General features: G+C 37.2%; 1 non-coding gene across 1 annotated transcript; it reads right to left on the bottom strand.

Annotated features, from left to right (window-relative positions):
- Positions 1 to 18,528: 18,528 nt before the first annotated feature.
- TRNAC-ACA (transfer RNA cysteine (anticodon ACA)) lies at positions 18,529 to 18,600 on the bottom strand. Its single transcript has one exon. It is a non-coding gene; the product is annotated as a tRNA-Cys (tRNA).
- Positions 18,601 to 23,334: the final 4,734 nt, after the last annotated feature.

Genomic DNA, 23,334 nt, shown 5'->3' on the forward strand with positions numbered 1-23,334 from the left:
GGCCAAAGATCTAAACAGACATTTTTCCGAAGAAGACATACAGATGGCCAAGAGGCATATGAAAAGATTCTCAACATCACTAATTATTAGAAAAAATACAAACCAAAATTACAATGAGGAATACTTCAGAGGTCAGAATGGCCATCATCAAGAAATCTACAAACTATAAATGCTGGAGAGGGTGGGGAAAAAAGCAAATCCTTCTATACTGTTGGTGGGAATGCAAACTGGTACATCCATTATGGAGGACAGTATGGAGGTCCCTTAAAAAACTGAAAACAGAGCTACCATATGATCCAGAAATCCTACTCCTGGGCATATAGCTGGAGAAAATCATAATTCAAAAGGATACATGCACTCCTCTGTTCACTGCAGCACTATTTACAATAGCCAGGACATGGAAGCAACCTAAATGACTACCAACAGAGGAATGGATAAAGAATATATGGTACATGCATACATACAATAGAGTGTTATTTACCCATAAAAAATAATAAAAATAATGCTTCTTGCAGCAACATGGATGGACCTAGAGATTGCCATACTGAGGGAAGTAAGTCAGACACAGGAAAATATCATGTGTTATCACATATGCGGAATCTAAAAAAAAAAAGGTACAAATGAATTTATCTACAAAATAAAAACAGAGTTATAGATGTAGAAACAAATTTATGGTTACTAGTGGGGTAAGGGGTGGGAAGGATAATTTGGAGATTGGGACTGACATATATACATCACTGTGTATGAAATAGATAACTGGAAGAACCTGCTGTATAGCACAGGGAACTCAATAGTCTGTAATGGCCTATATGGGAAAAGAATCTAAAAAAGAGTAGATAAATGTATATGTAGAACTGATTCACTTTGCTGTACGCCTGAAACTAACACAACATTGTAAATCAACTATACTCCAATAAAATTGTTTTGTAAAGCACATTGTTAATTGTTAGATAAAGATATATTTACTTGAAATAAGGAAGTCATATATTACACTATAAACTTACTTTAAATTTATTTCATTTTTTTAAGTGACACAAAAATATTTATTGAATGAATGAATAAGATGACTCACTGAAGTTTGTTGTGTTGTTGTTGTTCAGTCGCCCAGTAGTTTCCAACTCTTTTTCTTTTCATTTATTTTTATTAGTTGGAGGCTAATTATTATACAGAGTGAAGTAAGCCAGAAAGATAAAGACCATTACAGTATACTAACACATATATATGGAATTTAGAAAGATGGTAACGATAACCCTATATGCAAAACAGAAAAAGAGACACAGATGTACAGAACAGACTTTTGGACTCTGTGAGAGAAGGCGAGGGTGGGATGTTTCGAGAGAACAGCATCGAAACATGTATATTATCAAGGGTGAAACAGATCACCAGCCCAGGCTGGATGCATGAGACAAGTGCTCGGGCCTGGTGCACTGGGAAGACCCAGAGGGATCGGGTAGAGAGGGAGGTGGGAGGAGGGATAGGGATGGGGAATACATGTAAATCCATGGCTGATTCATGTCAATGTATGACAAAAACCACTACAATTTATTTCATTATTATTATTATTTTTTCATTTATTTTTGTTAGTTGGAGGCGAATTACTTTACAATATTGTAGTGGTTTTTGCCATACATTGACATGAATCAGCCATGGATTTACATGTATTTCATTTTTAAAACAATTTTGGAAAGCAAAACCTAATACAGTAGCTCTGTCTGCTTAGTTATAAAAAAAAGAAAGGAAGGAATGAGGAAAGGAAGCAAAAGAGGAAACAAACAAGAAAACAGAAACAAAGGAAAGGAATAGCTCTTATAATCCTTCAAGTATCTTAGATCTGCAATGGGAAAAATTATACCCTGTAACATCAAAATATGAGGGCTTCCCACGTGGCTCAGTGGTAAAGAATCTGCCTGCTAGTGCAGGAGATACAGGAGACTCAGCTTTGATATTTGGGTTGGGAAGGTCCCCTGGAAGAGGATAGGGCAACAACCCAGTATTTTTGCCTGGGAAATCCCATGGACAGAGAAGCCTGGCAGGCTATAGTCCATGGGGTCACAAAGAGTTGGACACAACTTAGCAATTAAGCATGAGTCCAAACATCAAAATATAGAAGTTCAAGAGATGCAAGGCAAAGCTTATTAGGAAATAAGTTTGTCCAAGAACTGATCCCTTTTCAATTGGGTATCTTCTAAAAGGGCAAGATATGTTGAAATACGGAATACAATTTGTTCTACGGCAACAACTTCTCTCAATATAGCCCATAATTTAGAAGATGCCAGCATTAAAATCAATAACAGTAACTGTATGTGTAACTGTCCAAAATGCAAATTTGTGTATGCAAAGTACAATAAATAGTTTCACACACACACAGAGTGAAGAGAGTGAATAATTTTTTCACTCTTTTATATTCCTCCATTAATAGTTATTTTAATTTATATCTCTATTTTAAAAAAATTAAAAATCCATCATTTAGGTGAAAATGTTTCTCTTCAGGCATAGATGATAATTAAGCTTACAGAAAATTATGAATACCTCATTTATCAAGAATAAATATGGCTTAATTGTGTCACTTAAATTTGGAGCATATTCAAGGTCTAAGTTTGAATCTGCAGAATAGATTTCTCCTTAATTTGAAAAAAAAGTTAAAGAAAATAAAGCTTAAAATTATGTACTAACACAAAGTTCATGTTTTTATTTCACTGAAGTACAGCAAACTATTTTTTATATATACACATGTATATGTACATGTGTACACATATGTGTATATGTATATATGGGAATACATGTATATAAATTAGTTTGTGATGACTCAAATTCCAAAAGGTCTTTTACACTGAATACAGTTAACCTCCATGTGTCTTACACATAGAGGTGTTAATGATATTATAACTAGATTAGATGCTAGTGATATTATAACTTGATTAAATACTGTAACAGAGGTGTGTACAGGGTCTAAGAGAAGGCATGGTAGGCACTACTTAGCCAGACCCACTGATACTGGGGCTGAGAATCGACACATGCATAGAAGCTGACTGGGCAAATAGGGCAGTGCTTGTGGAAACACTGAAGAGTCACTTTCCAGGCAGAGTGAACATCAAGTTTGAGCTTCGTACATTTCATGAATCCCTTTCTGACTCCTATCTAACCTGCCCAGCTGCATAGACAACCAGTCATGCTTTTATGCCTCAGTTTTCCAGATTTGCTCTCTCTGAACATAAACTTCACTTCTGTAGACTCAGTGCATGGTACAGGACTTGTCATTTAATAAAGAAGGAAGCAGCAAACTGGTGTAATAGAAAGAACATCAAATGTAAGGTCAAATCTGAGTTTGATTCCATATTTGGCACTTGCTAGAATGACTCATCGGAGAAGGCAATGGCACCCCATCCAGTACTCTTGCCTGGAAAATCCCATGGACGGAGGAGCCTGGTGGGCTGCAGTCCATGGGGTCGCTAAGAGTTGGACACGACTGAGCGACTTCACTTTCATTTTTCACTTTCATGCATTGGAGAAGGAAATGGCAACCCACTCCAGTGTTCCTGTCTGGAGAATCCCAGGGACAGAGGAGCCTGGTGGGCTGCCGTCTATGGGGTCGCACAGAGTCTGACACGACTGAAGCGACTTAGCAGCAGCAGCAGCAGCAGCAGAATGACTCACTGGAAAAGACCCCGATGCTGGGAAAGATTGAGGGTAAGAGGAGAGGGGGGCGACAGAGGATGAGGTGGTTGGATGGCATCACTGACTCAATGGACATGAGTTTAAGCAAACTCAGGGAGATAGTGAAGGACAGGAAAGCCTGGCATGCTATAGTCCATGGGGTTGTAAAGAGTCAGACATGACTTAGCACCTGAAGAACAATAAAGAATAACATTGGGATTTCCCTGGTGGCTTAACTTTAAAGAAACCACTTGCCAATGCAGGAGATGGGGGTTTGATACGTGGATTGGGAAGACATTCCAGAGGAGGAAATGACAAGCCACTCCAGTAATCTTGCCTGGGAAATCCCATGAATAGAGAAGCCTGGTGGGCTATAGTCGGGGTCACAAAGAGCTGGACACAGCTAAGCACACATGCACACACACAAAATGACATAGGGTGTTGGAGAATCTTTTGATGTTCAGTTTCCCCATCTGTAACATGGGGATGATAGTATCTCTCCTTGAAAGATGTCATGATGAGTGAGATAATCAATATAAAATACGCATTGAAGTGTCTGTTTCAGAATAAATATTCAGTATGCGACAGCTGCATAGGAGATGTTTAGTTATTGATACATGCTCTACACTTCCACTATATACTTAAAAAAATTTTTTTTACACTTCCACTTTAATAAAAAAACCCAAAGATTCCAGTTGAGCATATAACCTTTTGGAATTATGATTGTTTCCCAACGTACTGTAGACCTCAGGAATGAAAATGTGAATATGTTCTGGCCAGTGAGAAACATGAGAGAAAACCATTTTTGCTTCTTCTGGTTGGTTGGAATACAGACCTCATGGCTGGAAATTAGCGAACAATTTTAGACCATAACATGGATGATCAGTTCAGTTCAGTTGCTCAGTCTGGTCCAACTCTTTGAGACCCCATGGACTGCAGCACGCCAGGCCTCCCTGTCCATCACCAACTCCCAGAGTTTACTCAAACTCATGTCCATTGAGTCACTGATGCCATCCAACTGTCTCATCCTCTGTCATCCCCTTCTCCTCCCTTCTCCTCCTTCTCCTTCAGTCTTTCTCAGCATCAGGGTCTTTTCCAATGAGTCAGTTCTTTGCATCAGGTGGCCAAAGTATTGGAGTTTCAGCTTCAGCATCAGTCCTTCCAATGAATATTTCTGATTTCCTTTAGGATTGACTGGTTGGATCTCCCTGCTGTCCAAGGGACTCTCAAGAGTCTTCTCCAACACCACAGTTCAAAAGCATATATTCTTTGGTGCTCAGCTTTCTTTATGGTCCAACTTTCACATCCATACATGACTACTAGAAAAACTATGGCTTTGACAAACGGACCTTTGTTGGCAAAGTAATGTCTCTGCTTTTTAACATGCTGTCTAGGTTGGTCATAACTTTTCTTCCAAGGAGCTGCTGCTGCTGCTGTTGTCACTTCAGTCGTGTCTGACTCTGTGCGACCCCATAGACGGCAGCCCACCAGGCTCCACCATCCCTGGGATTCTCCAGGCAAGAACACTGGAGTGGGTTGCCATTTCCTTCTCCAATTCATAAAAGTGAAAAGTGAAAGTGAAAGTGAAGTTGCTCAGTCGTGTCCAACTCTTCACGACCCCATGGACTGCAACCCACCAGGTCCTCCGTCCATGGGATTTTCCAGGTAAGAGTACTGGAGTGGGTTGCCATTGCCTTCTCCCTTCCAAGGAGCAAGCGTCTTTTAATTTCATGGCTCCAGTCACCATCTGCAGTTATTTTGGAGCCCAAGAAAATAAAGTCTCTCACTGTTTCCCCATATATTTGCCATGAAGTGATGAGACCAGATGCCATGATCTTAGTTTTCTGAATGTTGAGTTTTAAGCCAACTTTTTCACTCTCCTCTTTCACTTTCATCTAGAGGCTCTTTAGTTCTTCACTTTCTGCCTTAAGGGTGGTGTCATCTGCATATCTGAGGTTATCGATATTTCTCCCAGCAATCTTGATTCCAGCTTGTGATTCATCCGATCCAGCATATCTCATGATATATTCCACATATAAGGTAAATAAGCAGGGTGACAATATACAGCCTTGATGTACTCTTTCCCAATTTGGAACCAGTCTGTTGTTCCAATTCCAGTTCTAACTGTTGCTTCTTGACCTGCATACAGATTTCTCAGGAGGCAGGTAAGGTGGTCTGGTATTCCCATCTCTTTCAGAATTTTCCATAGTTTATTGTGATCCACACAGTCAAAGGCTTTGGCATGTCAATAAAGCAGAAATAGATGTTCTTCTGGAACTCGCTTGCTTTTTCGATGATCCGACAGATGTTGGCCATTTGATCTTTGGTTCCTCTGCCTTTCCTAAAACCAACTTGAACATCTGGAAGTTCATGGTTCACATACTGTTGAAGCCTGGCTTGGAGAATTTTGAGCATTCACTTTACTAGTGTGTGAGATGAGTGCAATTATGTGGTAGTTTAAGCATTCTTTGGCATTGCCTTTCTTTGGGCCTGGAATGAAAATTGACCTTTTCCAATCCTGTGGCCACTGCTAAATTCTCCAAATTTGCTGACATATTGAGTGCAGCACTCTCCACAGCATTATATTTTAGAATTTGAAATAGCTCAACTGCAATTCCATCACCTCCACTAGCTTTGTTCATAGTGATGCTTCCTAAGGTCCACTTGACTTCACATTTCAGGATGCCTGGCTCTAGGTGGGTGATCACAACATCGTGATTATCTGGGTCATGAAGATTTTTTTTGTATAGTTCTTCTGTGTATTCTTGCCACTTCTTCTTAATATCTTCTGCTTCTATGAAGTCCATATCATTTCTGCCCTTTATTGTGCCCATCTTTGCATGAAAATTTCCCTTGGTATCTCTAATTTTCTTGAAGAGATCTCTAGTCTTTCCCATTCTATCGTTTTCCTGTATTTCTTTGCACTGATCATTGAGGAAGGCTTTCTTGTCTCTCCTTGCTATTCTTTGGAGCTCTGCACTCAAATGAGTATATCTTTCCTTTTCTCCTTTGGCTTTCACTTCTCTTCTTTTCATAATTGCTTGTAAAACTTCCTCAGACAACCATTTTGCCTTTTTGCATTTCTTTTTCTTGAGGATGGTCTTGATCCCTGCCTCCTGTACAATGGCATGAATCTCCGTCCGTAGTTCTTCAGGCACTCTGTCTGTCAGATCTAATCCCTTGAATTTATTTGTCACTTCCATTGTATAGTCACATAAGGGATTTGATTTAGGTCTTAGCTGAATGGTCTAGTGGTTTTCACTACTTTCTTCAATTTAAGTCTGAACTTGGCAATAAGGAGTTCATGATCTAGCCACAGTTAGCTCCTGGTCTTGTTTTTGCTGACTGTATAGAGCTTTTCCATCTTTGGCTGCAAAGAATACCATCAATCTGATTTCGGTATTGACCATTTGGTGATGTACATGTGTAGAGTCTTCTCTTGTTTTGTTGAAAGAGGGTGTTTGCTATGACCAATGCATTCCCCTGGCAAAACTCTGTTCACCTTTGCCCTGCTTCATTCTGTATTCCAAGGCCAAATTTTCCCATTACTCCAGGTATTTATTGACTTCCTACTTTTGCATTCCAGTCCCCTATAACGAAAAGGACATCTTTTTTGGGTTTTAGTTCTAGAAGGTCTTGTAGGTCTTCATAGAACCATTCAACTTCAGCTTCTTCAGCATTACTGGTTGGGGCATAGACTTGGATTACTGTGATATTAAATGGTTTGCCTTGGAAACGAACAGAGATCATCCTGTCGTTTTTGAGATTGTATCCAAGTACTGCATTTCAGAATCTGTTGTTGACTGTGATGGCTACTCCATTTCTTCTAAGGGATTCTTGCCCACAGTAGTAGATAAAATGGTCATCTGAGTTAAATTCACCTATTCCAGTCCATTTAAGTTCGCTGATTCCTAAGATGTTGATGTTCACTCTTGCCATCTCCTGTTTGACCACTTCCAATTTGCCTTGATTCATGGACCTAACATTCCAGGTTCTTATGCAATATTGTTTACAGCACTGGACTTCACTTCCATCACCCGTCACGTCCACAACTCTGGGTGGTGTTTTTGCTTTGGCTTTGTCATTCTTTTTGGAGTTAGTTCTCAATCTCCAGTAGCATATTGGGCACCTACCAACCTGAGAAGTTCATCTTTCAGTGTCCTATCTTTTTGTCTTTTCATAATGTTCAAAGAAAAAGAGGGTGTGGATACTTTACTTCATAGTTCTCCTTACCCAGGAATTGAACCCAGGTTTCACCACGTTGTAAGCGGATTCTTTACCAGCTGAGCCACAAGGGAAGCCCAAGAATACTGGAGTGGGTAGCCTTTCCTTTCTCCAAGGAATCTTCCCAACCCAGGGATCTAACTCAGGTCTCCTGCACTGCAGGCAGATTCTTGACAGTCTGAATCAGGGACAAAAAAGATGAATAAGCCTTCTGCCCTGGGATAGGGAGGCTAGATTCAGGGAGTCTAATTAGCAGGCTCACTCAAACATTCAAAAAGGATGCTGATGGTCTAAACAGAGGCAGTGTTTATAGGCATGCATATGGACAGCTGGTCCAAGATGTATTCAGAGGACAGATTGTGTAAATGACTTGTGACTCTGGATATGTGGAATGAGTTAAGCAGAGGAGGCAAGAAAAACCCCTCAGTTTCTGAGCTTGGAAATTAGAGGCAGCATGCATATTTGGAATGCAAGATGATTCCCTTTTGGAAATGCCCAGTGCAGCACTCAAGGAATATTCGTTTTGAGATGTCTAGTAGGTATCTATCACCACCATCACCATTACCATTGTCATCCTTGTTATCAACCAAACCAAACTATTATGAGAAAGATTAAATAAATTCCTTGCAGAGATATAAAAATTAGAAATATTTTCTAGAAATATGTTATTATTTTTTAAATTGATTAGTTTTAGATGGATGACATGAGAATTCTACAGTAAATAAGTATTTACACAGAGTTTTAATTTGGTAGAAAAAGTAAAGGATTTCTAATTTTTTCTACATATCTGCTATGTAATTTGGGGCAAATAACTATTTCCTTATCTAGAAAATAGGAATGCTGATTCATACTCTAGAAATTACCAGTAAAATCCATTGAAATGTTTCATAAAAGGTAGACCTCCTATATGTATTTTATATAATTTTTACTATGTCATTTTAAGCACATTTATACTATTTTAAAAACCTCTATCTGCTACATTTGAAGATTGTATAAGATGATGTCCATGGTTCTGTGACTGATTTTCCAATTTAGCTTAACATTTTAAAACTCAGTTTTTCATTGTCCAGGGTTATTTTTTGTTAAGGCTTTTTTATTTTTTTTTTAATTGTGGAAAATAAGGACTCAAATTACTCAAATAAAAGGGAGTTGAATAAAAGGACACATATATTGGAATGTGTGAACACAAAAGTCATCAGGAAAAAAAAAATCAGTGACTCTTTTCAAATTTATTCAAGGTTCTGCAAAGCCATGTTCATACTCTGTTCCTTTGTCTCTCTTTCCCTCTCTTTCAGATTACACATTTCTATTTCATTTTTCTCTGGGGTTCAAAATCTTCAGTTTTTTATACTGTCTCATAATTTAGACTTGCATATGGATCTTGACTTCTGAGGCCTCAACTCAACCTTTTGCCATAGTTTTGACCATACATTGATTTGACCAAGGTCTTCCCAAGTTAGGCTAGTGGAAAAGAACCTGCTGGCCAATGCAGGAGCTGTAAGGGACACAAGTTTGATTCCTGGGTCAGAAAGATCTCTTGGAAGAGGGCACGGCAACCCACTCCAGTATTCTTACCTTGAGAATCCCACGGACAGAGGAGCCTGGTGGGCTACAGCCCAGAGGGTTGCACAGAGTCAGACACGACTGAAGTGACTTAGCATGTAGCACACAGTCCAAAACATAGCACCTGACCCTCAGCAGAGCCTTGGCCTTGACCCTCCTTCAGAAGTGAGCAAGGATCATTTCTATTAAGTATTTTTGCATCACTAAACTTTTTTTCAAGCAAAACAAAAACATAAGGAAGAAAGATGAGCTTGACTATTCCCTCACCTATTCTAGGCATTGAGAAGAGAGACTTTACACTCTACTCCCATACTTTATCATTATAGCCTGCAATTACGTAAACTAGGGAAGACAACTGCTCCAAAACATAGTGGAATCACAGATGAAAAATAGAGTTGAATGAGGGTTGGAATTCAAGCACTGGGAAAAAACTGTATTGGAGAAGACTCTAGAGGGTCCCTTGGACTGCAAGGAGATCAAACCAGTCCACCCTAAAGGAAATCTGTACTGAATATTGGAAGGACTGATGCTGGAGCTGAAGCTCCAATACTTTGGCCACCTGATGCGAAGAGCTGACCCATTTGAAAAGACCCTGATGCTGGGAAAGATTGAGGGCAGGAAGAGAAGAGGACGACAGAGGATAAGATGGTTGGATGGCATCACCGACTCAATGGACATGGGTTTGGGTGGACTCCGGGAGTTGGTGATGGACAGGGAGGCCTGGCGTGCTGCAATCCATGAGATCACAAAGAGTCAGACATGACTGAGTGACTGAACTGAACTGAGAATAAATAAGGCAGAAAAATAGTTCTAAAGAGAGTATTATAAAAATAATGTTTCTTGAAATGATGTCTTTCCTAACATAGGAGTAAAAACCCAAACACTAGTCTATGAAACATACTAAAAACAAAACTTATCACCAGATTATCAATAACCTGAGAATGGTGAGTACTTTGTTGCCTTAAGTCTAATAGGCCAATGTGATTTTCCCAAGACCCCTCTTAAGAACTAGCAGTTTATGCTTTGGTAACATCATATTGAGAACCAGACAGTGTTTTAATAAATGAAGATTAAGTTTTAGATGTATCTCCAGTTAATTTACTCTCCTTCATTTCATCCTCCTAAATATTTCCAGCAAAGCACATTTGTTGTTGTTCAGTTACTAAGTCATCTCCTACTTTATGACCCCATGGACTGCAGTATGCCAGGTTCCTCTCTCCTCCACTATCTCCCTGAGTTTGCTCAAATTCATGTCCATGGAATTAGTGATACTATCTAACCATCTCATCCTTTGCCGCCCCCTTCTCCTCCTGTCCTAAATCTTTTTCAACATCAGAGTCTTTTCAAATAAGTCAGCTCTTTGCATCAGGTGGGCAAAGTATAGGAGTTTCAGCTTCAGCATCAGTCCTTCCAATGAATATTCAGGGTTGATTTCCTTTAGGATTGACTAGTTTGATCTCCTTGCAGTCCAACAGATTCTCATGAGTCTTCTCCAACACCACAGTTAAAAAGCATCAACTCTTCAGTGCTCAGTCTTTTTTATGGTCCAACGATCACATTTGTACATGACTACTGGAAAAAACACAGCTTTGACGAGACAGATCTTTGTCAGCAAAGTGATGTCTCTGCTTTTTAATATGCTATCTAGGTTTGTCTTAGCTTTCCTTCCAAGAAGTGTCTTTGAATTTCATGGTTGTAGTCACCATCTGCAGTGATTTTGGAGTACTAGATAATATAATTAGTCTTTCATGATCCAGTTAGTATTTCAAAAAAAGATTTATTTCATTGATATTTTAGTGGTTAGTTCTTAAGTTTATTGACAGAATATAGCAAGAAATCTACTATAGTTTTATTTTGCATCTATTATAAAAGTTATTCTCAATACTTTATTAGTCACTAAAATATCAAAATTTATCTCTTACTGAACAGTACAATTTTCTTAGACTTTAGATTCACATTTACTCTATTGCACCTTTTTACCCTGATTTCTCAAAAATCTAATCCAAATCAAGAAAAGGATAAAGGGACTCAGATTCAATACACAGTTAATAAACATGCTTTTGCCATGTGTTAATAACATGCAAAATAAGAAAAACATCAAGAAAACAAATTATTAGTTTTGTTTTTACAAAACTTAAGCTTCCAGAGGACAAGAATGTCATCTAATGTATATGGAATGTTGTGCACTGTTGGCAGTTGGATATTAAAATTCAATATTTACAAGTGGAACATAATTTACTGAGCCATTCCAATGCACGAGCAAATGGAAAAGTATTGAATATCTTGGGATTACTGAAATGCACTTTGATTTTATGCAACATCTTGTTAACTTTATCTGTTTTTCATAGCTCTTTTCCATTAGAGGGAGGGAGAGGGGAAAATTGGATCAAGGTCCTGGTTTTTAATATAAGGCATCAACACTATGAAAAAAAATCAAAGACACATTAATAAACTAAATATTACCTCCCACTGCTCTCTGGCTACCAGGCGCACACAGTTCTTTCCACTGGACTCCTAAGAGGGCCTTCAATAAAGTGAAACTGTGAGTTTGACATTTCTCTTGCTCACTGCCAGGAAATTCTAAATTGAGTCCCAGTTGTTTTCCAGATTAATCCACTGGAGAGAACAGAATCTGAACACAGTATTTTACAACTTTTTGAAAATTCATTTAGGCTAAATTTAGTTTTGAGTATATGTATATATCCCTAATTATAAAACACTCCTCTTACATCAAGTACACACTAGTAACACGACTGTTAAAAAGACGAGGTAGGCATTTTTAATAGGGAAGAGCAAATTTTCTATGAATAACAGAAACCAAATGTTTATTTAAAAAATCCCAAACACGCTATATTTCAAAAATTGGTCTGCTTACAAAAATTCACCTAGTTCCTCTCTGAAAATCATAAAAAGAGAGAAAAACATCTAGTAACAGCTTAGCTATTTGTGTTACATTTGGGAAGAAAAGAGTACTTTTTATGAAATCTCACTCAATGAAACCTGATGCTTTGTTGGAGTCTTCTTCATTCATATGTCAACCAGGTAAATGTACAACAAGGTAAGCTTTAAAAATCAAAAAATGCTAGCAATTTCCATATTTGCTTTCTGATCTTTTCCAACACACTCTGGGAATGGCTCCCCAAATAAGGTACCTCAACATCTTCCCTGGCAAAGAATGCAGTGGGTTCATTCCTTGGATACATGCTGCGTCAAGTACATTACACCTGGGCAATTCCTATTGACAGAAATTGAATGGAATTGCACTTCCGGGCTTTTTAAGAGCTTATTTGGTGCTTCACATGAGACTTTATTAAAAACAGCGCAGCTCTCAAAAACCTTTTAAGGCACTGGATGCTTTTTAAAAATCTAATAAATATGGATGGCTGATTAAGGAAATATATTTTATATACTGTATGTTAATGCTGTTTTTTTCTCATTTTCCATCTTTTTTTCCCTTTGCCTTTTCTGAGAGCTTCAAGTAATAAACTAACTTTTTAAAAGGGTCTACTATTATCTATACCACAAATTCTTTCATCCTACTAGGAGCTCCATCCTCCCTTTGCCCTGCTCTAATCATTAAAATCTGGAGAAGGAAATGGCAAACCACTCCAGTACTCTTGCCTGGAAAATCCCATGGGTGGAGGAGCATGGTAGCCCCATGGGGTTGCAAAGAGTCAGACATGACTGAAATCATTAAAAGCAGTTTCAATGCACTGCATGCGTGCTAAGTCACTTCAGTTGTGTATGATTCTTTGTGACCCTATGGACCCTGGCCTGCCAAGCTCCTCTGTCCATGGGATTTTCCAGGCAAGAATACTGGAGTGGGTTGCCATGCCCTCCCCCAGAGGATCTTCCCAACCCAGGGATCTAACCCTCATCTCTTTATGGCTCCTACACTTTATGGCAGTCAGATTTTCTACTACTAGTGCTACCAACTACCAACAAACAAGTCAGATTTATTCTTCCAACAACCTTTCAGATAGATATCCTTCCCAGTCTAGGGAGTAGGAATTGAGACTCAGATGATTTAATAATTTGCTCAATGTCACACATTTGGTAGGTGGCAAGGCCAATGCTGACAAATATTCTTCTGGTGCTTATGGTTATTATTGATGTTTGGTCCCTGGTAGCTCAGATGGTAAAGAATCTGCATGCAATGTAGGAGGCACAGGTTCAATTCCTGGGTCAGGAAGATCCCCTGGAGGAGGGCATGGCAACCCACTCCAGTATTCTTGCTTGGAGAATCCCATGGACAGAGGAGCCTAGAGGGCTATAGCCCATGAGGTTGAGAAGAGTTGGACAGGACTCAGTGACTAACACACAATAGGGTGAAAGTAATTTTTATATATTGTCTTTTTCAATCCTGATTTCATTATCTGAGTCTTACATGCTGACTCTAAATTTGGTGCTCTTCCCCTTACATATAATAAAAACCAACAATTGAGAATTTTGTGAAGCAACAATCAGGTGACCCAAACAATGGGAATAAATGATGATAACTCTTACTTAGCAGATTTAGTGTTTCTGCAAACAATGTTCCCTCTCCAAATATTGATTCTAGATGATTCTATAGCATTCTCTTTTTCCTGAGCCAATTCCAAGTTTAGGTGTTTATAATGAGGAACTCCTTGGGAAACTATCATTTTCAGGAAAAAAAAAGTTTTCAGTCTTCAACTTAGAATTCTTGGGTAGAAAGCGGAAGAGTCAATAAAAGAATGAGTGGACCTTGAGAGCTTGTTTGGAGGTTCTGCAGGGGAGCAAAGCTACTCGTATACCCTTGACCGAAGACCGGTCCTCCTCTATCGGGGATGGTCGTCCTCTTCAACTGAGAGCGCAGCTTCGGGAGGGACGCACATGGAGTGGTGAAGGAGGAAGGGGACACCTGCCTAGCCAGCCAGATCAGCCGAATCAACCCTGGCGATCAATGGGGTGACAGATGTCGCAACCAGATCGCCCTCATGTAAATCCATGGCTGATTCATGTCAATGTATGGCAAAAACCACTACAATATTGTAAAGTAATTAGCCTCCAACTAATAAAAATAAATGAAAAAAAAAAATAAAGACTTAAAAAAAACAGAATGAGTGCAATGTTTTGAGCACAGTTGCACTGGGGCTCTTGGAAACCTAAATGCACTGGGAAGTCTACAAAGGAAGCTCAGCCAGGTTCCCCGGCAAACCAAGAGTTAGGTTTTCCAGAAGTGAACTTGTCTGGAGGGATGCTCAGTGCACAGAAAAATCTGTTTCTCAGTTTTACTGTTTATTAAATGATCAACATCTTAAAATATTTAAAGTGAAAGTGATGGTCGTTCAGTCGTGTGTGACTCTTTGGGACCCCATGGACTGTAGCCCAACAGGCTCCCCTGTCCATGGGATTCTCCAGGCAAGGATACTGGAGTGGGTTGCCATTTCCTTCTCCAGGGGAGCTTCCTGACCCAGGGATTGAACCCAGGTCTCCTGAAATAAGGGCAGATTCTTTACCATCTGAGCCACCAGGAAAGCTTGGTAGGTGATAAATCACAGAAAGTGATTATCTTTTAAAAATACACACTCCATGTAGTTCACCATTTTGTAACCTATTAAATTTTAATTCAACTTCTAAGTTTAATTTAGACTTTCATGCAAAAAAAGTAAGAAAACCAAAGCTTCAATAGAAGTTTGTTCCTGAAAGGAATGGTGCTACTATCATTTTAGAGGTGCTAGAATACAAACAGTTTACATAGAAAAATTTCAAAAGGCATTACAACTGAGGACTTATTTTTTTTTTTTTTTTTTTTTTTTTGTGTGGATTTTGTTTTTATTTGTCAAATGACATCTTTTAAACTTACATAGATACTTCAGTATTATTAAATAGACTTAACAATGTTAGTGGTTGTATATTGGGGGGGGGGGGCAGGAAATGATATTCAGCACTTAAGTAAAATTTTCTATAATCTTGTTTCCAGTCATTTCTTCTCTGGCAAATTTTTGATACACTCAAGCTAGTACAAAATATTCACATGTTAATAACCTCGAAGTACTAATTGAAAATATTAAAAGATAATTTATTATTTAAGAATGGAAAATATATATTTAATTTATCAGATTCTCAAAGTTTACTAGACTCTAATCCAATGAGAACATGCCCTTGTCTATCTTGTATACACATGGTTAAACACATAAACAAGAGTTTTGGCACATACAGAGTCTTGGAATTATTGATTTATCTTAAATCTCTTGTATACATCAGTTCAGTTCAGTTTAGTTCAGTTGCTCAGTCATGTCCAACTCTTTGCGATCCCATGGACTGCAGCACTCCAGGCTTCCCTGTCCAACACCAACTCCCGGAGTTTACTCAAACTCATGTTCATTGACTCGATGATGCCATCCAACCATCTAATCCTCTGTTGTCCCCCTCTTTTCCTGCCCTCAATCTTTCCCAGCAACAGAGTCTTTCCAAATGAGTCAGCTCTTCGTATAAGGTGGCGAAGGTATTGGAGTTTCAGTTCAGCTTTAGTCCTTCCAGTGAATATTCAGGACTGATCTCCTTCAAGATTGACTGGTTTGCTCTCCTTGCAGTCCAAGGCACTCTCAAGAGTCTTCTCCAACACCATAGTTCAAAAGCATCGATTCTTTGGTTCTCAGCTTTCTGTATAGTCCAACTCTCACATCCATACATGACTCCTGGGAAAACCATAGCCTCAACTAGATGGACCTCTGTTGCAAAATAATCTCTGCTTTTTAATATGCTGTCTAGGTTGGTCAAAACTTTCCTTCCAAGGAGTAAGTGTCTTTTAATTTTGTGGCTGCAGTCACCAAAATCACTGCAGATGGTGACTGCAACTGAGGACTTATATTCAATAAAATCTTTTAATAAATAAAATGCTTATTTTATACAAGGTTCATAATTATTTTAAGTTAACAGAAATTAGTTATAACATTGTATATGAAATTTGTCAAGCGACACTCTGTAGGTCATCAGGAAGTAGTTTAAAGGTCCTTTTAGAAAAAGATTTTTTTAGATAGAATTTTTATTTCTAAGGTGGCATGGTCTCATGTAGTTGTAGAATTCATAGCTCTCATCTCTTTGGTTATATCCATGGGATAAAAGGATGACTTCTACATCTTCTGATAGCAGACTCCATTAAGTGCTTACTATCTCACATAGGGACTGATTGTTTAAGGCAGGATAGTAACATAATCTTTGGAAGATTGGGTCTTGTTATCCATTTTAAAACAGTCTCTTAAAAATTATTTTGGTCAATTCTTTGTCCTTACTACATCATCAACTAAAAGAATAAAGTCCTTCTGCTCTGTATGTTTCTCTTGATCTATGAAGGCATTTATGAATATATGACTGATTATTTAATTAGAAAAATAAACCAAAGCATGTCCCAACAAACAGATAATTCATTTTTCTGCTTAGTAAAACTGAATTGTATTAGTTGTTTTTACTTCTTGTTTTTCATGATACCATCCTCTTAAAAGAAGGACTACTAAGAAAAACAAAGTAAGTCAACTATGCCTCATCAGAAAAATTTCTTCTGCTATGACTTTTTTCTTTAGGAAAAAGAAAGCCTTATTAACATGAGTCATTCAGAGAGATACTCTGAATTTGTGAAAAATCTGAATTATGGAATATTTTCAAAGACAAGAAATGCATCAGGAAGCCATGGTGCTCTCTAGAGAGGACAAATGAATGGGAATGTGTGTGCGTGGCTTCTCAGATGGCTTAGGGGTAAAGAATCCTCATGCCAAAGCAGGAGACACAAGAGACATGGGTTCAGTCCCTGGATGGAGAAGATCCCTTGGAGAAGGGAACAGGAACTCATTCCAGTATTCTTGCCTACAAAATCCCGTGGTCAGAGGAGCCTAGTGGGCTCTCACTGGAGCCCACTAGGGACCCATGGGGTCCCAAAAAGTTAGATATGACTGAGCATGCTCATATATACATATATATATATACATATTAATAATGTAATTTTATCAGGTACACTAGAAAAATGAAACCAGCAGAAAACACTGCATTTATGCAAATTTCTACATTGAGAAACTTATGAGGATTATTTTTAAGACATGACAATTCTTGATGTTTCTATTACTATTAATTCTCTGGCTGTTTCCTTATTAATGTGTGTGTTAGTCACTCAGTCATGTCTGACTCTTTGCAACCCCATTGACTATATCTCTCCATGCTCCTCTCTCCATGAACTTCTCCAGGCAAAAATATTGAAGTGGGTTGCCATTCCTTCCTTCAGGGGATCTGCTTATTCTACTTAGTAAACACCATCAGCACCAAATTTATAGGAAAAAATCATAGTAGAGAAAAAGGAAGTGTTTTATTTTTTTCCCAGTAATTGTAAAATAAGAAACAGCAGTTTCAATTTTATTTTATGACTACCTTACTTTAATTCGGATTTCAGAAAATCAGTACTTCATGCCAACATAGACTTAAAGCAGCTAGCCAAAAATCACTTATAAATATGTTGTGAAATAGAAACTCTTTTGAAAATGTGATCTAAAGTATAGATAAAGAGAATTGGGAAATATCATTTTTTTCTGAGTCATTATTTTTTCTGTAAATATGTGCTTTTATATATCATCATATATATATCATCTCATTAATTCCAGTCAGTTACCCACCAAGATGAACATCTGAATTCTCATTTTATAGTCAGGTAAACTGAGGTTCAGATAAAATAAAGTATTTACAAACATTAAAATTTTTGTAAAAGATCACTCATATATTAAGTGGTAGAATGAGAATTTGGAAAAGATTTTGGAAAATACAGAGATGAGAATCCATTTAATAAGCTAAATAGAATTGATGGTGTTTCAAATAGGTAGAACTTAAAAATTATTTACAGATGGCAAAAATTCTTATGAATCTCCAAAATGTTCACCTAAGACTTTTCAGTCAGAAACCTTCCGAAATATAGTTGACTAAATGATCATTAGAGATATGAGAATATTATTGAAGTGAAGTAAAGTCATTCAGTCGTGTCTGACTCTGCAACCCCATGGACTGTAGCCTACCAGGCTCCTCCATCTGTGGGATTTTCCAGGCATGATTACTGGAGAGGGTTGCCATTTCCTTCTCTAGGAGATCTTCCCAATCCAGGGATTGAACCTGGGTCTCCTGCATTGTAGGCAGACACTTTACCATCTGAGCCACCAGGGAAATCTATTATTAATGAAATATAAACTACTAATTCTATAGTTCCAGATGGTCAATTAGTTTCCCATTGACTGTAACTGAACACTTCACCATTAAATGTGAAATCAGAATTTTAGATTCTGGCTGTCTTCCTAGTGTTGAACTATGGTAATGACAATATTGTAGACTGGGCCCACTACCTTGATTTACACATCCTTTATTATTTAACTAAAATTAATAATTTAAAATGACAATAAGGTGTTCTACAAAATACTTAAAGAAGACTTAATATCAGTCCTTTTCAAACTCTTCCATAAAACAGAAGAAAAGGGAACTCTTCCAACTTATTTTCCATGGCCATCATTACCCTGAGACCAAAACCAGACAAAGAAGCCAAAGAAAAGAAAGAAAATTACTGGCCAATTTCCCTGATGAACATAGATATAAAACACTCAACAAAATATTACCAAACCAAATTTAACAATACATTAAAATAATCATATACCACGATTGAGTGGGATTTGTTCCAGGGGTGCAGGGCTGGTTCAACATCAACAAAATCAGCCAATGTGATACATCACTTTAACAAACTGAAGGATAAAAATTATATGATCATTTCAATAGATGCAGAAAAAGCATTTGACAAAATGTAATCTCCATTCATAAATGAATGAAACTCAACAAAATGGGTACATAGGAAACATATCTCAACATAATAAAGGCCATATATAATAAGCCCACAGATAACATTGTGCTCAGTGATGAGAAGTTGAAAGCATTTCCTTTAAGATCAAGACAAGATGTACACCCATGGCGGATTCAAGTCAATGTATGGCAAAACCAATACAATGTTATAAAGTAAAATAAATAAATAATTTAAATTAAAAAAAAAAAAAAGGATGGAGGGGACACATGTAAGCCTATGGCTAATTCATGTTGATGTGTGGCAAAAACCATCACAATATTGTAATGTAATTATCCTCCAATTAAAATAAATAATTTTTTAAGTGAAAAAAAAAAAAAAAAAAGATCAAGACAAGAATGTACACTCTAGCCACTTTTACTCAACATAGTTTTGGAAGTCCCAGCCAGAGAAATTAGGCAAAAGAAAGCAATAAAATGTTTTTGTTTCTTCCATATTGGAAAGAAAGAAGCAAAACTGTCACTATTTGTAAAAGACATTATATTTATATATGGAAAAATCAAAAGACTGCATAATAAACTGTTAGAACTAATAAATTCAATAATGTTGTAGAATGAAAAATCAATACCAAAAATCTGTTGTTTTTATACACCAATATGAACTATCAGAAAGAGAACTAAACAAAACAATCCCATTTACAATGGCATCAAAAGAATAAAATACTTTAGAATAAATTTAACCAAAGTGAAACACCTGTATACTGAAAATAATAATGCATTAAGAAAAGGAATTGAAGATGACAGAAAAATGAAAAATATTATATGTTCATAAATTGGAAAAATGAAATATTATTAAAATGTCCATACTACCCAAAGCAATTCACAGATTCAGTGCAATTCCTATCAAAATCCTAATGTCATTTTTCACAGAAATAGAACAAATAATGCTAAAATTTACATGAAAATGTAAAAGACTCTAAATAGCCAAAGCAATCTTGACAAAGAACAAAGCTGGAAGCATCACACTCCCAGATTTCAAACTCCACTACAAAGTTATAGTAATTAAAACAGTATGGTATTAGCATAAAAATAGACACATTGATCAATGGAACAGAATAGAGAGCACAGAAATAAACTTGTGCACATATGGTCAGTTAATTTTACAACAAAAGCCAAGAATATACAACAAAGAAAGAATAATCTCTTATATAAATGGTGTTGCAAAAACTGGAGAACCACATGCAAAAGAATAAAATTGAACCACCATCTTATTCCATACAAAAAAATTAACCCAACTTGAATTAAAGACTGAATGATAAAACTCCTAGAAGAAGACAGTGGCAGTAAGTAAGTTGACATAGGTCTTAGGAATGATTTTTTTGAATCTATTGCCAAAAATTAAAAGCAACAAAAGCAAAATTTAAAAAGTAGGATTACAGCAAACTAAAAAGCTCTACAGCAAAGGAAATCATAAACAACATGGAAAGGCAACATATGGAATGGGAAAAATATTTGCAAACCATATCTGATAAGGGGTTAATAGCAAAAGCACATGAAGAAACTATATAACTCAATAGCAAAAAAAATTTAATAAAAAAACTGGCAAAATATCTGAATAGGCACTTTTCCAAGATGTACAGATGACCAATAGGTACATGAAAAGATGTTCAACATCACTAATCATCAGGGAAACACAAATCAAAATCACAATGAAATACTACCTCACCCTTGTTATAATGGTTATCATCCACAAGACAAGAAATAATTAATGTTGGCAAGGTTGTGGAGAAGAGTTTACCATATTGCACTGCTTGTGGGAGTGTAAAATAGTGCAGCCACTGTGGAAAACGGGATTCCCTGACGGTTCAGTGGTAAAGAATCTACCTGCCAATGCAGGAGATGTGGAGTTGATCCCAGGGTCAGGAAAATCCTTTGGAGAAGAAAATGGCAACCTACTCCAGTACTCTTGCCTGGAAAATCCCAGGGACAGAGGAGCCTTCTGGGCTATAGCTCATGGGGTCATGAAGAGTCAGACATGACTCAGTAACTAAAACAACAACTGTGAAAAACAGTATGGCGATTGCTCAGAAAATTAAAAACAGAACTACAATATGATCCAGTAATTCTACTTCTAGGTTTTTTACCTAGGATAAAAGGGAAATAAAAGTACTAGCTCAAAAGATGTATATACTCCCATGTTCATGGAAGCAGTATTTACAATAGCCAAATTGTGAAGGCAACCTAAGTGTCCACTGGTGGATGAATGGATAAAAAAACTGTACACAAGCATACCTCAGCCATGTCGTGGGTTCACATCCAGGCCATCACAATACAGCAAACACTGCAATAAAATGAGCCATGGGAATTTTCCATTTCTCATTGCACATAAAAGTTATGTTTACACTATTCGGTAGTCTATTCAGTATTCCATAGTATTATGTCTTTTAAAAAGTACATACCTTAAAAAATAATGTTGCCGAAGAAATGGTGCTGATAGATTCGCTTGATGCAAGATTGCCAGCAACATGCACCATGCAAAAAATGCAACAGCTGAGAAACACAGTGAAAGGAGGAATATATACACATGTATATGTGTATATACATGAAGGAATATTATTTAACAATAAAAATAATAGAATCTTGTCATTCTAGACAACATGGATGGACCTTATGGACATTATGCTTAAAGAAACAATTTGGACAGAGAAAGGCAAATACCATATGGCTTTTCTTATATGAGAAATCTAAAATAAATAAATAAATAAATAAATCATTATAGATACTGAGAACAGATTAGTGACTGCCAGAGGTGGGTATTTAGTTAGGAAGGTAGAAATGGGTGAAGAAGATCAAAGTGTAAAAACATAAAGTAAAATATTTTAAAAACAGGAAACAAGAGAAATTTTAAATTTTGTGTAGAGAGAAAAAATTTGGTCCTTAGTCCTCAGAATTCACTTGTATGGTCAAAGAGTTGAAAGCTTTTTTGATGCTATTCTTTTAATCCATGTACTAATTCAGAGTCCATGTCTTTCCTAATGATTCAGCTTGGCAATCACAGCCAGTTGAAGTTTAAAATGTTTAATGATTATATTAAATCTTTGATAAGATAAAATAACACTTTGGGTAAGTCAATGTTGTGATGAAGGAATATACTTCATTACATTTTTTAGTATTAATTTTTTTTTCATTGTTATCTGGGAGTTGGAATTAAACATACAAATAAGAAGTGAAGGTGAAGAAAGACAGTTGGAAATTTTACATTTCTATAAGGATGTATAATGAAAAGGTACAAAATTTTCTTATTGAACAGCAGAAAGTCACCTGGCTATTCTCACATAGTACTAGTTTCTAAGACAATGTGTTTTCATGAGTAGAGATGACGTTATAATGATTTACTTGGAATTTTATTTCCATATCCATACAACACTGTAGTTAACATGGAGTTACAGGATCAACCCTTCTTCCTAAACTGATAATTATTTCCCATTCCAAGTGTCTGCAAATCTCTGTATCCCCACTGTTGCTTTTAGTTCTTATTAACCCTTTTATAAGGGGCTTCCCAGGAGGGATTAATGGTACAGAATTCATCTGCTATTGCAGAGGATGCAAGAGACATGGACATGATCCCTGAGTCAGGAAGATCCCCTGGAGGAGGAAATGGCAATCCACTCCAGTATTATTGCCTGGAAAATTCCATGGACAGAGGAGCCAGTCAGGCTACAGTCCATGGGATCACAAAGAGTTGGACATGACTGAGCACCTTTTTTTTAACCCTAGTGTCATCCTTCTTTGCCTTTGCACAACTGTTAGAGATTCTCTTAGAGAAGTCAGGAACTGCCTTGTGCAAATACATTAATGAACCCTCAATCATTACAGGAAAATATTCACTTCTCCTGGCATGATAGTCATAGCTCTCTGTGATCTGATCTCAACCCATATTTCCCTCTGCACCCTCTAAAAAGATTATTCACTGATTCCCAATGCATTCTTCCCTCCACCTAAATTAACACCTCTTTCCCAGCACAGCTATCCATAAAAATATTTATCTTCTAAAATCTGTTTCAGAGTCCACCATGGTCATGCAACCTTCTTCAATATCTCTCTGTCACTCAAAAC

This window comes from Dama dama, chromosome 22 (assembly GCF_033118175.1).
Source record: "Dama dama isolate Ldn47 chromosome 22, ASM3311817v1, whole genome shotgun sequence".
Taxonomy (NCBI): Eukaryota; Metazoa; Chordata; class Mammalia; order Artiodactyla; family Cervidae; genus Dama; species Dama dama.